Source organism: Ictidomys tridecemlineatus, chromosome 10 (assembly GCF_052094955.1).
Source record: "Ictidomys tridecemlineatus isolate mIctTri1 chromosome 10, mIctTri1.hap1, whole genome shotgun sequence".
Lineage (NCBI taxonomy): Eukaryota > Metazoa > Chordata > Mammalia > Rodentia > Sciuridae > Ictidomys > Ictidomys tridecemlineatus.
Genome location: NC_135486.1, coordinates 91,106,478 through 91,121,593, shown reverse-complemented (window position 1 = coordinate 91,121,593; position 15,116 = coordinate 91,106,478). Strand labels below are relative to the sequence as shown.

Sequence of the window (15,116 nt, the reverse complement as noted above, 5' to 3'; positions counted from 1 at the left end):
TATCCATGAGATTATCATCCATCTGTTGTGGGAAAGGTAATATCCATGAGATTATTGTTCATGGTGATGTGTTTCTGTGATGCACACCTTAGAAATTTGTTGCTCTGCTTCCTTCTCCTATCTCTAGGGTGTCCTTCTAGGGTTTTACAGAGGCAGAAATTCTTATCCACCCTTATTTAAATAAATAGCAGTGCAAAAACTGGTCAGGAAACAAACAGCGAGATTTCCATGGCTCATGCCTTCTTCTCAGAACATTCTAGCACCTGTGCAGGAGAAGATAAGAGGGTAGTTCAAGCCCTTGCACATCCATCTACCTGGAAGAGATGGTTGATAGCTTTCAGTGCACTGATACTCTTCTCTGACATTGTAGTCATAACTATAGGATTTCTTGTGTATATTGTCCTAAATATTTTTTGTTACCCATATTTGCTACTTTTTAGTTTCTCTGCCCATTCTAGAAAGTGATGCTTTTGTTTGGGAGGTGAATATTGTTCCCAAAAAGTTGATATGACATTGGGATTTATACTTCTGGATAAACACCTGCAAACCTGAGAAATGCAAGGGGTAAGCCTGGTTGGGTACTCTCTGTAAGAAAGAGCAATAAATAATTACAGAGTAATGTTGGAGTGGGTAAGAGAAGACGGTAAAAGTCACAGAGGAAGTCAGGGATTATAAAGAATGTTCTAGAGGAGTGCACACACTAACAGAATGGGGGATGCTAAAAGCGCATTAATGCCAGGAAAAAAAGATGTGTAAGAAAGGGCAACTACTGCTTGAAGTTAAAAGATGGAGAAAGGAGAGTGAACAAGGATGAAAAAACGTTAAAAGGCTGAAGCATCCCGTGTGAGGAGAATTGACGAGTTAATTCCTCCAAGGAGAAACTGACTGTCTGAGGGAAGGACAGATCTGTGAGGGATCAAGAGGAAGGAAGAGGGCAAGTCACGCGGACGCTGAAGGCTGATTCATCATCAGGACGAGGTTCAATGAAGTCAGTGACTGCCCACATTGGCACATCAGTTGTGGGAACTTTCGATATTTAAACTCTGGCTGTGACTCACAAACATTTCAGTTGTGATTCAGATTCCACAGTTGAGAGAGTAGAGGGTAAGCATTCGAAATGGAGCAGTTTCTGGCTTATTCTGATCCTCAGATGAGGGTTGATTTGGCAACATCCCTGATACGTAGGCCAAGGAGGAAAGCCGTTAGCCTGCCAATGAGTAATCACCTTGGCTGGAGGGGACACAGTTGGATGGACAGGAGGAAGGTTTTGTTGTATATTACTGAACGGATGTGGGGGGTGAAATTGGGAATGTGAATGACAAAGGAAAGCTGGAATAGGTCTTTATTCTGAAATGATGTTGAGGGAAATATCTGCAGATAGGTTGCATAACTGCACATTGAGAGCCACGAGCATTTTAAGTCACATCTTATTATTAATTTCCTCCGATTCACAAGTTTCCAATGTGATGCCCATGCAGAAAGCTGTCTTCACTTCTGTTGAACAGTCAGAAGACAAGAATGTGAGGAAGAAACCGGAGACAGGAGGACCAACTAAAAGGGATCTTTCTGGGAAATGAGTGTGTGTCCTCAGGATTATCAAATTCTAAAAAGTGTGTATCCACTAGTGACTATTAAAATGTGTGTATATATATATATATATATATATATATATATATATATATATATATACAGAATTTCTAGGTATCAAAACTATAACTGAGGGATTTTAAATTATGTCCTGTTATCCGATAAGTAACAGAAATGCATTATCAGTTACTCAGACAATGATAGCGGGCCAGAAGTTAGAGTTCCCAGGAGTGCTATTCAAGTCTCTGACAATCTGTCCCCCTGCCTCTAGATAAGTTGTGCAAGAGCCATGTTTATCTCAGGATCTAACTCTGATCCCAACAGCACAAGCAGCTTAAACCTCTTTGGTCCAGGCAGGATTCATTGGAGCTGGTAAAAAAAAAAAAAATCTTGTAACACCCTTCCAATCACCCAATAGAGGAAAGTGGGGAAGAGGACCAGCATTCGAAGATCTTTCTGGAAGCCTCTGGAACAAGAAAAGTGGTCAATTGTGTATGCGCAAAAGCGACTAAAGGGGACTCAAGGAGGTAGGCAGGAATTTAACCTACCAGACTAAAGTTGATGATGGAGCTAGAGAAATATAAATGAAAAGCATAGCATCAGCAAACTTTGTAATGACAGAGAACTTGGCCAAGAATCTTTATGAAGAATGAATTAGTAGCAATACTAAAGCATGATGTGAAATACGTTGTAAGTTTGGAGATCTGATTGTTGAGCATCCTAATACTCAAAGATCTAAAGTTCTTTGAAAACAGAAAGAATTCCACTTTTAGTTGTGACAAACAAACACAGATTCTGTTGGAACCTTTTTTATAATCAATAAGGTTTTGAGAATACACTGCTAGAAGCATCCCTGGGTTAGGAAAGACTCAAAAATCTAGTTCCAGATTTTTTTTTCATAAAAATCAACCCAGAATTTGGACAATTAACTTGATTGACCAAAAGTTAGCTATTTGAAGATTTTTTAAAAAGCACATTGTATGTCCTGGGATAGAAAGGAAGAGTTAGTTTTAAGGACAAATGATGTTATTTGGCACCTTATATAAGAAAAAGCAAGTGATGAATTTTACTTATAGTAAATTGATACTGGGAAGATGCTTATTAAAAAAAGGGGGGGGGGATGAAGCAAATCTCGTGGAAAAACTAGAAGAAAATACCAGTGTAAATGTCATTCAAGTAGCCAGTGCATTGAAGGCAATATTAGGAGCGTCAGGGATGTGCCCTTTCTCTGGACATCTATTTATTTTGTACTTTATGGGTAATGGAACTTCTTGGTCATTTTTGTTTCGAGTCACAAACCTTGAAATTGTGTCCCTACCATATCAACACAAAAAGTAGCAATGCTATAGGATAAAATAAGCAAATGTCTTTATTAGAATTTTCTGTGTTAAATATATCATTTAATTTTGAATAAGCTTAAAGGGTGACCCATACAATGAGGTCAATTTTGTCTAAGCTCAGAAGCAAGTGAAGGATAAGAACAATGTTAGATTCTAAAAATAAGCAGTGGCAATAAAGAATATAAGCTGTGGAAAGCAGTTCAGGGAGAAGCAATGGCAGCTTTCAGAATGACACACGAGAGGCCCCAAACTGTACTGTATAAGAAAGCAGGCTAGCAGATGGCTTAGTCAGCTCAGCAGTTAACAGTGGGACAAAATTGAGTTCCTGAGTAAGGACTTCTGATAATTAGCAAATATCTTTTGTCCACATGGAGATTACAGAGCTTATGATACTCATTTCAAAATGAACATAATGCCGGCTAGTAAGGAGCATTTAGTCAAATGAGAGGCGAGGTGACCCATAACATAAATGCATGCAGATTTGGGGTGTGAGTGGAGGGCCAGAAATGACTGACTTATTGAGCCTGAATCAGAAGAAAGCATAGGACAGGAAGAGGTGTCTTCCTTCTAACCTGCCAAGTCATGTAAGCATGTGGGTTGTTATTAAAGATTGTTCATCAGATAAAATAGTGGATGGATGAATGAATGGATGGGTCAGTGGACAGATGGATGCATGGAAATATATCTATCTCACTTTATTTATATAATATAGAATTAATTTTATGTTTAATAGTCATTAGCCTTCTAATCTCAACTGAGTGAATGGGAAATTTGCCAAAGAATACGGAATTGTATACTTTGCATTCACTAGTTATGTTAATTGGCAGCAGACCTCTTAGGGAAAAATCAGGAACACAATGGTACATAATGGTACATATGGTACATAATGTTTGGAGGGGTGGGTGAGAGATATCCACCTTGATTGTGTTCCGCTGAATAGGGGGAGAGTCTGAGAAGAGGATAGAGAGTTCTCAAAAACAGATGATAAAAATGTTGGTGTCTAACCCCAATTTATCAAAATTCAAAAATGCAAGTTTGAGAAGGAATAAAATGAGAATAAAAAGAAAATGTTATAGGAGAGGAACCCATCGGAATGCTAGGAATATTAGATCTAAATTAGATTACCCAACACATATAGATACCAGTGTTTTCAGAGCCTTGAGCCCTGTTAGCATCCAGGAAAGAGAATTTCATGCTCCCAGACTTATAGGCAAAGTTCTCTTTACTTTATGTTCAGTGCTCTCCAGACCCTGTGTCTGCAATAGTGCTGGAGAGCATCTCTCTGTCCACAATCCACCTCGGTATACTCCATTTACACCACATGGAGAAATAAAATGTATTTCTAATTGGCTTTCTAATAAGTACTAATTAGTTCAGGCCTTTGTGATCCATAAAGAGATAAAGTGTAAGCTTGCATCTTTCCATCAAAGTGCTAAAGCTGCAGCTGGCAAAGCATCCTGCTGCTTTCCCTGCCTAACTTTGAGAAGAAATTGAAATTACCTCAATGAAAAATCTCATTTAGATTTTTTCTAATATGTATTAAAATCTAAGAGGTGAAACAGCGCAAGCAACTGTGACAGAGTTCCCAGGAGTGGTCTGAGGGAGACCAGCTTGGGGCAGCCTGAGAACAATAGAGAACCATGCCAGCAAGTAGCATTTAGAACAAGTGTGGAATCGGGCCAGTGTACAGCATCAGCCACTCCAATGCACCTTTGAACTGAAGGGTTCTGAGTGACGCCTAAGAGTTAGAGAGAAAGTCAGTGCGTCTGTTATAGTTTGGATCTGGGATGTCCCCAAAGGCCCATGTATTAAAGGCTAAGTCTCCAGTTTGGTGCAATAGGGAGGTAGTGGAAATTTTAAGAGGTGGAGCCTAGTGGGAGGTCATCCTGTTATTGAGGGTGTCTCCTTGAAACAAATAATGGGATCTCAGTCCTTTTCTCTCCACTCTCTCACTTCCTGGTCATGGGGTGAGCTGCTTTGCTCAACCAAGCCTCCCCTGCCAAGACATATTGACTTGTTACAGACCAAAAGCAATAGGGCCAAGCTACAGAGGGCTGAAACCTACAAAACTGTGAGTCAAATAAACCTTTTCTATTTTTGAGTTGGTTATTTCAGGTATGTGTTACAGAAACAGAAAGCTGACTAATAGCATCATATTTACAAGTAGGTTTAAGTTACACTGGAAGAAACGTGGGTTTTTTTTTTTTTTTTTAAAGAGAGAGTGAGAGAGGAGAGAGAGAGAGAGAGAGAGAGAGAGAGAGAGAGAGAATTTTTAATATTTATTTTTTAGTTCTCGGCAGACACAACATCTTTGTTGGTATGTGGTGCTGAGGATCGAACCCGGGCCGCACGCATGCCAGGTGAGTGCGCTACCGCTTGAGCCACATCCCCAGCCCCGAAACGTGGGTTTTTAATAGCAATAGTATCCAAAACCATCTTCCAGCTGCAATGTTACTGCAAAGACCACAGAGGAGATATCCAGGACCAGGCAAAGAAATTTAGAAAGTAGGTTACAAAGTCCACTTTCCTGTGCTTATATTGGGCACCAATCCAACTCCGTCAACCTCAAACAAATCAGTGCCAAGGTTTCAAATGCCTTCTCTGTTGAGTGAGCATAGAGACACTTTCGCAGTTTTCAGTGCATGAAAATTCCCCAGGAAGCAGCTGAGACAGATTTTTTTCTCTTGTTTCTGCTTTTACCTGGGTCTTAGGAGATGTCCCCTAGCAGTTTCTACAACACAACATTTCCTCAAGGCTATTCTAAGGCAGTCCCACTTCCCATTTCCTGTCCAAGTTCGGGAAGTATTCTTAAAGAAATAGCAACAATCATGCCTTGTGACACAGCTTGTTATGACTCAAAATAAAATGTGCTTAGAAATCATTTACTGTGTAGCAATAAAGGATAACATTCATTTCTTATTTGTAACCATACTGTTCTGGAAGGGGACATGATACATAAGAGAAGTATAACACGGAGCTTAAACTTTAAGTCAAATGTTAGAATGAAAATGAATCTCCAAATTCGAAGAATGCTATATTTTGGCTGTCTATGACAGCCAAATACCAGTGGCAGGGTGGGCTTGGAAGCTACTGAGTGCAGAAGATGAGATTAAAAGGAAGGTCATACATATATTATGAAATGTTGAATTTTGGATAAAAAGGGAGTCACACAAATTTTGTGAAGTGATCACCTTTATATTGAGAAACAAAGATCAATCTGGAAATCGGAAAGAATAAAAGAACATGAATGTGGACTACATCGGGGGATAGGGATCATGAGGAAACTGAGAAAATAAAATATTTTGGTAGTAAATTTTTAGAGTCCTAGGAATAAAAAGAGACAAGCAAGAGAGTTAGGAGGAGAAAGGTGGGATTCTGTGTGAGTTCAGCAGGAAATTATTTCAGCCTAAACGAGAGACAGAGTGGAAGTGAGAAAGAAAACGTTCAATTTGTCTGAATTCTGTTCAGGAAGTGGAGTGAGGGTCCCATGGGAATGAATGTGGCCGGAGAAGGAAATGGAGGAATAATAGATGATTGCAAGCTCCTGAGTTTGGGAGGCGGGAGGTGTTATTGACAGCCAAGAAGGGACAGAGGGTGTCCTGAAAAGGAAACAAACAGGGTTCATTTTTAGGTTGGTTATTTGATGTACGAGGAGAAATATTTAAAAGAAGACTTGAGGGAGGATGTGTATAGGAAGTAGAAAGCAAAGGGGATAGCAACCCCCAGGGGATGACTCTGTTTACTCCACAAATGTAGAGTAAATGTCTTAAGGGCCAAGTTTGACAGGAGGGAAAACACCAAGAACAGGATACACACTTGCCTGAGAGTATACACTACGTCATCTAGTCATCTAGATTTTATTTTCTGTGGATGGACATCTGTGTACCTTTTGATGCATTTGGCCGACTGAGGAAACTTGTAGAATCTGCTTTTTTTTTTTTTTTTTTTGTAAACTGAAAGAATGAATCTTTGGTGATTAGGGCAAGAAGAGGATGAGGAGAAAAAAGGAGATTATGAACAAAACAAAGAACAAATGTCAGAATTTTCATGTACCAAATTGAAGAAAACTTACTAGTAGAAGAGTAGAATGCAGGGTAGACGAGATTTTGACAAGACAGACACAAAGAGTGAATTTGAAAGGACAGAAGAAGTGGGGAGAGCAGTGTGGCAGAGGAAAAAAGCCTGAGAAGAGATGGAAAAATGCTCTGGAAGAAACTGGGGGAAATGTCTTTAAAAAAATGAGGCAAACGTATAGAGTAAATGACATCCAAAAGGCCAGGGCCACCTGTCTGTTTCCAAGAGAACCAATAGTAACCTTCAGCCTATACCTCTGAACAGCTAAAAACAGAATCAGCAGACAAGAAATCCATAAAAGAAGGGATTTTTTAAAAAAAAACAACAACTTTGGTTTTTGTAGTAGGGTTAAAGGTTCAAACAAAGTGGAAATTGATAAGTAAGGGATCAGTCATCTAATGGTAAACACAATATATTCGTTTAAGAAATCAAAGTATACAAAGCAACAGTTGAAGCTGGATCCAGGATTTTTGTGATTCAAGGAGAGAACCATGCATGGTGAGGCCTTGGGGAATCTGGAATCTCAACAGATGCTGTGGATACTTATCCAGAAACAGAGAAGCAAGATTTGAAGATCATCAAGGTATACAAATCTTCTTACCTCTATCAACTTCCCTTTCTTACACACACACACACACACACACACACACACACAGAGTGAGAGCGAGAGAGAGAGAGAGAGAGAGAGAGAGAGAGAGAGAGAGAGAGAGAGAGAGAGGCTTGAAGGTGGCTACTTGCAGATGGTGATTTCTTAAATAGTATTCATTTTCTACTTTCATGATTTTACATTATTTAAAATTTTAATGACTTTGTAATTAGGAAAAAAAAAACCTCTTTCATTTTAAAGTCTTTAAGAAAGCCAGCTAACTTTGAAAGTTAAACCAAACAAAGGGTAAGCTCCCTTAATATGTCCAAATATTTAAGCAGCTTATCCTTTTTTAAAAATCTGTTTTTTAAAAATGTAATTCCATAAGAAATGTGGCATTTTTGCCAAGGAGGTAAGAAACTTAAGGCATTGTTATTTCAAAACACTAAGAATTGTTGCCATTTAAATTTTCCCCTCCATCATAGGCAGCATAGTTCTGAAACAAAGAAAGTACTCAGCAGAGACCGGCTGGGTAGAGTAGATTGTGAATGGAGTTATACTGTATAGGTACATCCCTCTACACAGAAGAAAGATTTGGTACTACTAAAAAAGCTCAAGGCAGCTCCTTTCTTTGGGTAGAAATTAACCATTATTTGAGGATTATCTCCCCAACAAAAGCCTATTCAGGAAGGTCTCTGTGTGTGACATCTTTGGGCACATACCTTCTGGTTTTCTGGATCCCACTCAATTTCAAATATAATATCCAGTCCTCCCACAAACCATTGGAATGTCCAGCAAGTTCAGCATTTTTGACTTATGTACAGTGACTCAGATTGCTCTGAGAATTTTGAAACAACACCCCAGTCCTCTGGGATTGGGTGTTTGAAGTTCTGGTTGGAGAATGTGGTGGCTGGATTGACACTTGGCTAGTCAGCCAAGCTCCCACACGGGCTTCCTCTGAACTCAGACCAGGGTTAGATAGGGCCCTTGCAATTGACATGGGTGCTTTGGTCAGAAATTATAAGTGTCCCTGTTTTGGTAGTATGCAACAAGGTAGCTGCTTCTGGCTGGTGATCACTGTGTCAGACTGCCTTTGAGCAGCCAAAGAACTTAGGAGTTGGTTCAAATAGACCAGAGTAGTCTCCTCTTATACTCTCACTCCAGAAAATCCAAAATGGAGCCAGGTTTTCTTATTTGTGTCTCCCATTTCTCTCACCCTGTGTGTGACTCATAGTGTTCCTTCCTGCTCAAATCAAATGGGGTACTATTGTCGCCAGGAGGATGCTCCTGAGGTTCTTCACACACCACAGGACAACTCCCGAGCTAGAATAGCTTGGGTCTTGCAGCATCGTTAGTTTTTTTTAATACCTGTATGTTTTCTTTCCCTTGTGTGTGTGTGTGTGTGTGTGTGTGTGTGTGTGTGTGTGTTTTCGGCTCATTTCCATAAATAAAATGTTCTTTCTCAGCTCTATGGTTGCTTCCTCTGATTAATTCCTACCATGGCCTCTCTGGAATGGTGTTTCTTCTTTTGCTTAAAACAGCAGGCATCTGTTTTTTGAGTTGAGTTAATGGGGGATGGAAGGGAGTTACTCAAGTCTCTGTGGGCTTTCTGAGAATTCCCCCTTACTCCCTTACAAATAGCTCACATCTTCAGCTGATTTCTTTTGATTTTGTTTATGCCTCACCAAGGTAGAATATTTTATACACCACTTGGAATTTCATGAAACAGCCCACACTGAGTTGGATTTTAAGTAACACCTTCCTGGGAATTCAGGAGCCAGCGTCCAGTTATCCCAGCCATCAGAACCTGGCTGTTCCTTTGCCATCATCAGAAGAACAAAGCTTTACATCTGTTCTCCTTGCCTCACAAGGCACATTTCCAGTCTCACTGGGAGCTTTATTATCTGCTAGTCTTCCTCCAAAGCCTCACAGACAATAGATGGCATCCATTTAAGTGTTCGGATCGCTTTGGAAACATGGACTTCCTCTGACACACACAAAAAAGGTTTTCAGGCGGCAAATCTGCAGGTAGTAATTTTAATAGCCACTAATGTGAATTAATAATTCTAATAACCTCATTTCAGATGTGTTATCGGGGCGCTGGAGAGGGTTGCCATGGCTGCTGTGTTTTATTGCTCACAGCTGTGCAAACTCATTTTGGCCTGCACAGTTCTTCTGTCTAACCTCTCTTTTCATTGGTTTGCACAATCTCGGGCAGTGTGGGTTTAACAAAACAACAATTAAAAAAAAAAAATTAAAGAAAAGTTGTGTTCCTAAGATTCTAAGTAAATGACAGTGTTAAGTGACAATAAGGGGGCCCAGGGTTTAAAAAGAGAATCATGCAGTTATATCCTCATGAAATTAAATCATTCCTCTGGCATGTTTATCAATATCAATGTCCAAAGTATAATGTGTCAATGATTCCAAAATACCTCTTTAAGTGCTTTGGGGCATAACATTGCTCCCTATTAAACTACCTTAGGGATTATCGCCCCCTACAAAATTCTAAAAATGACATCAATTTTTCATCCAAGACCTGGAACTGATCATGGACCAGTAAATGTTCTGCTAAATGTGTCTCCCATGCTTCTTGGCACTATGATAGCTTTTTGAATATATTCTCATTTAATCCTTACAACATTCCTGTATGGACCTATTGGTGGCTTTAAAAACTTATCACAAATTCTTGGGTACTCCTTTTGAAAGGTGAGGCCTATTTCCTCTCTCCCTGAATCTGGGTAAGATTGTGACAGTTGTGACTAGTAGAGTAGGGCATAAATGTCACTATATGACTCTCTCAGGCATCTTAGAAGGCCAATCTCTCCCTTGAATATTTGCTCTAGGAACTTTTGCTGATGGAGCTGTGAGCCATCATGGAAGAGGTTGGATTACTTGAGGATGGCCTGCTGTGAGGAAGCCCAGGGCACATTGAGGTGCTCCAGGTGACAGAGCTGACTTCAGTTGGATGCATCCCAACCCAGGTGTCAGAGAGGACTGCAACAGCTTATAGTTGCCATCTTTGCAGCTGAGGCTGCCAGTATTATGAAGCAAAAATAAAATCATCTCCATCATAGCCTAACTAAATTCCTAATCTTAATCCATAAGCTTTACAAAATGACAGTTGTATCTCTAAGTTTTGGGTTGTTTTATTATGTAGCAATAGATAGCTGAAACACTAAGGAAACTTAGATGTCGATCAACTTGGCCACTCTCTGACTGAGGCCTGGTATTCAAAACTAGATCTATTTGATGCCAAATATCAAGATTGTTTTGTACCATAAAATTATAAGCACCATAAGAGAAGTCTATAAATAGTGTTATAAAAACATGAGAAACAAGTATTTTTCTTTCTGTCCATGGTCATTAGTGTGGACTCATCCGAGGCTTGCCAATCCCAAACACAGAAAAGCTGTGGAAACCATGCGGTGATCTTTAATTAAAGTATATTTTTTAAACCCACCCCTGTGTTCCTACCAAATTGTCATGTATCTGATTTGAAAAGTAGCCAATGCATTGACTTTAACTTTCATCTGAACCCATATGGCAATCTGGAACTCAATACGAAAGCCCCAAGTTCTGCTGAGATCTGGGTTTCTCCATTTGAAGCCAATCATGGGAAATGTTTTTCAGCTTCCCTTCTTTGTCACCATTTAAATGCTGCCTCATGGCTCATTAAAAGAAAAAAAATGTTGTAAACTTTTACAAAATTTCTAAACATTGACAAACCTTGGTCATGTAGGTATTCGGATAGCAAAGAAAATACAGATCTGAAGAAGTTAGACCACTTGCCACCCTGTCACAGATGAAAAGTCTCTATGGTAAGAGCCATTCAGAAAGTTGTTGTGTCAGTCTGGTTTTTTTTTTTGTTGTTGTTGTTACTGTGACAAAATACCTGAGAAAGTCAACTTTAAGGAGGAAGGATCTATTTTGGCTCATGATTTTAGTTCAAGGCTGACTTTGTTGCTTTGGGGCTGAGGTGAGGCAGAAGATCATAGCAGAAGGATGTGGCAGAGGAAAGCTGCTTACCTCATGGCAGCTGTGAAGTACAGAGAGGTGTGGCACAAGGAAGAGGGCCAGGGACAAGATATAATAGCCAAGGGCACACCCCCAAGGACTCTCTCTTCAACTAGGACCCATATCCTATAGTTTCCACCACCTTCTAAAAGTCCATTTAGCTGTGAATCCCTCAATGGATTAATCCACAGATCGGTTCAGAGCCCTCATGATCCAATCATGAGGCATTGGAGGCTGAGCCTTCAACATATGAGGCTTTGGGGGACATCCAGATCCAAAACATAACAATTGATTCATAATTCCAAACCTTGTCCTCCCACCCACCTTTCCCTCTCTGCCATACACAAGCCTGTCTTATAAAAATGTCAGGGAGGGGCTTGATGATATATTCACTTAGTAGTTTGCAGAACATAGGAAAATACTGGATGAAATAGGAACAATTTAATAAAGACCTTCAACCTCATTATAGCTGAATGCAGACACTGTGTACCTGTATTTTGAAAATTCTTACAGGCAGAAATGAGATTTTATGTAAACTCCATTTTTTTCCTGGAACAAATTGACCAACTTTGTGAAGCTTTCTTTATAATGAGAGGTCTCAACGCAAGGTCACAGGTGACAGAACTACTTAAGCAATTAGTCACTAAATGCATCTAGAAGCCTTTGGGAATAAGGGGCTTATCTTGCTTGAGAGTCTTATTTATTAATTGTTAATTATAATTTCTCTTATCTGCTTCTCTGTGGATTTGGTGTCTACAAAGAAAGACTTAGGGACAAAAAAATTATAAGGACTCTGGAGAAGCAGACGGTGTGCCTGTTAACAGTGCCCTGATAGCAGTAGCATTTGGGAATCTCAGATGGAATGGCAAAGCAGAAGCATTTTGTCCACCATATTTGTATAGCACCTCAGGCGTGGGACACTCAGGTGGATTAAACAGTCCTTTAGAGCTGCCACTCAAATTTGGTCCTATGGAAACAGCAAATGAGAGCTTTGTTTTATATAACTGCTCCAGCACACCAGCAAGCTTATTGGGAGCTCCAGGTTCTCCATACAGTCTAACTGCCTGTCAATTTCATCTGATTTGAAAATCCTATCTTGTGAGTTGCCTTGAGCAGGGTGTTCGGTTGTATGGTTCATGGTGACCAAGATAGTGAGTCCTATGACACCATCAAGCAACCTGTTATTGAAGTGCAACCTGCTGATATGGACCCAAAGACCATACCATGACATCTGGATGAATGTGACAAGTTGGTTTTCTTTAAGATAGCAAGGAACTGTGCATAAACTCTTCTTAACTGTCTTTTCATGAGTGTTATGATGCATAGTTTTCATATAAAAATAAAAAGATACCAGCATTCTTTAAAAAAAAAAGTTGAGCATGACATTAAATATTGGCAGTTTAATTTTTTTCTATAGGGATGACTTCTTTATAAAATTTGTGGTATAATTCTTTGCAGGTTATAAAAGTACATAATCACTTCTGACAGATACAGATACACATATTTCCCCACCAGCAATAAGTGGATTAGATGATATTTCAGACCTAGACAACTCTAATTAAATTACTCCTAACTTTACTGGCCTCTGTGGATTGATCTCTATTTGACCTTCACAGCCCATCAAAATAAGTGAAAGAAAAACATTCTAATATTTTTTCACATCACAACTTTTACAAGAGCCTTTGCATCTGTATAGCTCCCGTACACACATGCACACACACACTCACACACATATGTTAACCTCAGCCAGTAAATGTTTTCATGTTTTTTATGTGTGTGTGTGTGTGTGTGTGTGTGTGTATGTGTTTTAAAGCCTGTAGTGGTATAAATTAACATCATGTCAAGGAAATACATTATATTACTGCAAGGAAAGGTAATTTAAATTACATTTTTAATGTCTCAGCATTCATTGTATAAGGAAAAAAAATTAAACAAATATCCTCTCTTAAGATAAGAATGTAAATATATTCTGATGCCTATTTTTTTTTAACCAGTACAGGATAAAAGTTGTATTCAACATAATGGACAAAAGACATTTTCTTTAAATGGGTATAATAGTGGAATTTTTCTTTCCAACATCGTGCACTACAAATTATCTTTCATGTGAAAGGAACTTTCTCACTCTTCATGAGGTATCTTTGTGGTAAACACTGTAAGGGAACATTTTTGCCATTTGTGAAAAGACAATGTTTATGTTACACATTTTTTTTAAAAGGTTGGACATTTTATGCTGTTTGTTTAAAAAAATGACATTTCAATGATAGCAGATGCCTTCTAAAGAAGTATAAAATTGAAGTTACAAGTCACATAGACAGCTAGAACTAACAAGAGTTTTTCTTATTTTTCATTCTCTGCCCTTCCTTTCTTTGCCTTGTACGAGACAGTTTGATTTTTCTTAAAGAGGCAAAATTTTCTTTGAGCATTCAAAAGATAACTGTTTATGAACACTTACATATACACTGTTTAGGGTTATCCTTCTTGTGTAAGTCAAGGTACTCCCACCATGAAAAATTACTTTGATGTTCTTATCCAGTAGAAATAGTACTTATGTGTGTGTGGGGAGTGTGTGTGTGTGTGTGTGTGTGTGTGTGTGTGTGTGTGTGTGTGTGTGTTATGGACCAGGCTATATGGGCAATGACCAAACAGACTCCATTTTATCCTGAGACTCCATATCATGTAAGAAATGCTTCTTCCATGAGAAAGCCCCACCTCTGTACCCATTAATAGTTACCTAGCATAACATACTTGGCAACACAAAATAGCAATTCTTAAATAATGTAAAATTGTTGTCTTTGCTTTCCATTTTTCCTGAGCAATGTACCTTGTCAGAGATTGATTGTCTAGACATTAGTAACCATTCTGTAACTTGTACTCAACTAGGGTCATTTTGACCCACTTCCTTTCTGGTTGCTTGCTGCTATGCCAACGTGGAAAGTCCTATAGGAAATAACAATGTACCCATTGCGTTGTCTCTCTAACTGCCCAATCCAGCTTCTGGACCTGCTTGCTTACAGCTACGTCAACCCAGATGGAGTTTTTGCCTTTAAATAACCTAAAATGCTCAGGTTTGGGGCTGTTCCTTGCAGACACAGTTATGGGTCCTGCAGGGACCAGTCGCTGGCTGGCCAGCTAAATAAAGACTCTTCAATTAGACAAAACTGGGATTTGGTGTGTTTTCTGAGTAACGTGCTCCACAACATGTACATATATGTATATAAACTGGGGATTGAACTCAGAGGAACTTAAATACTGAGCCACATCTCCAGCCCTTTTTAAAATTTTTTATTTTGAGACAAGGTCTCACTAAGTTGCTTAGGGCCTCACTAAGTTGCTGAGGGTGGCTTTGAACTTGCAATCCTTCTGCCTCCACCTCCTGAGCCACTGGGATTACAGGACATATGCCACTGAGCTCAGTCACCTATATTTTTAAGAAAACACAGTGGTTGCTTAATACAAACCCTCAATAAATATCTGAGTTAATTTGAACTATTGCACTAACCAATGGGATGAGTGAT

General features: G+C 39.2%; 1 long non-coding RNA gene across 1 annotated transcript; it reads left to right on the top strand.

Moving 5' to 3' along the window:
• The first annotated feature begins 4,862 nt into the window (after positions 1–4,862).
• LOC144367041 (uncharacterized) lies at positions 4,863–12,167 on the top strand. Its single transcript, XR_013426248.1, has 3 exons — positions 4,863–4,998; positions 7,427–7,584; positions 10,431–12,167. It is a non-coding gene; the product is annotated as an uncharacterized LOC144367041 (long non-coding RNA).
• The last annotated feature ends 2,949 nt before the right edge of the window (positions 12,168–15,116 follow it).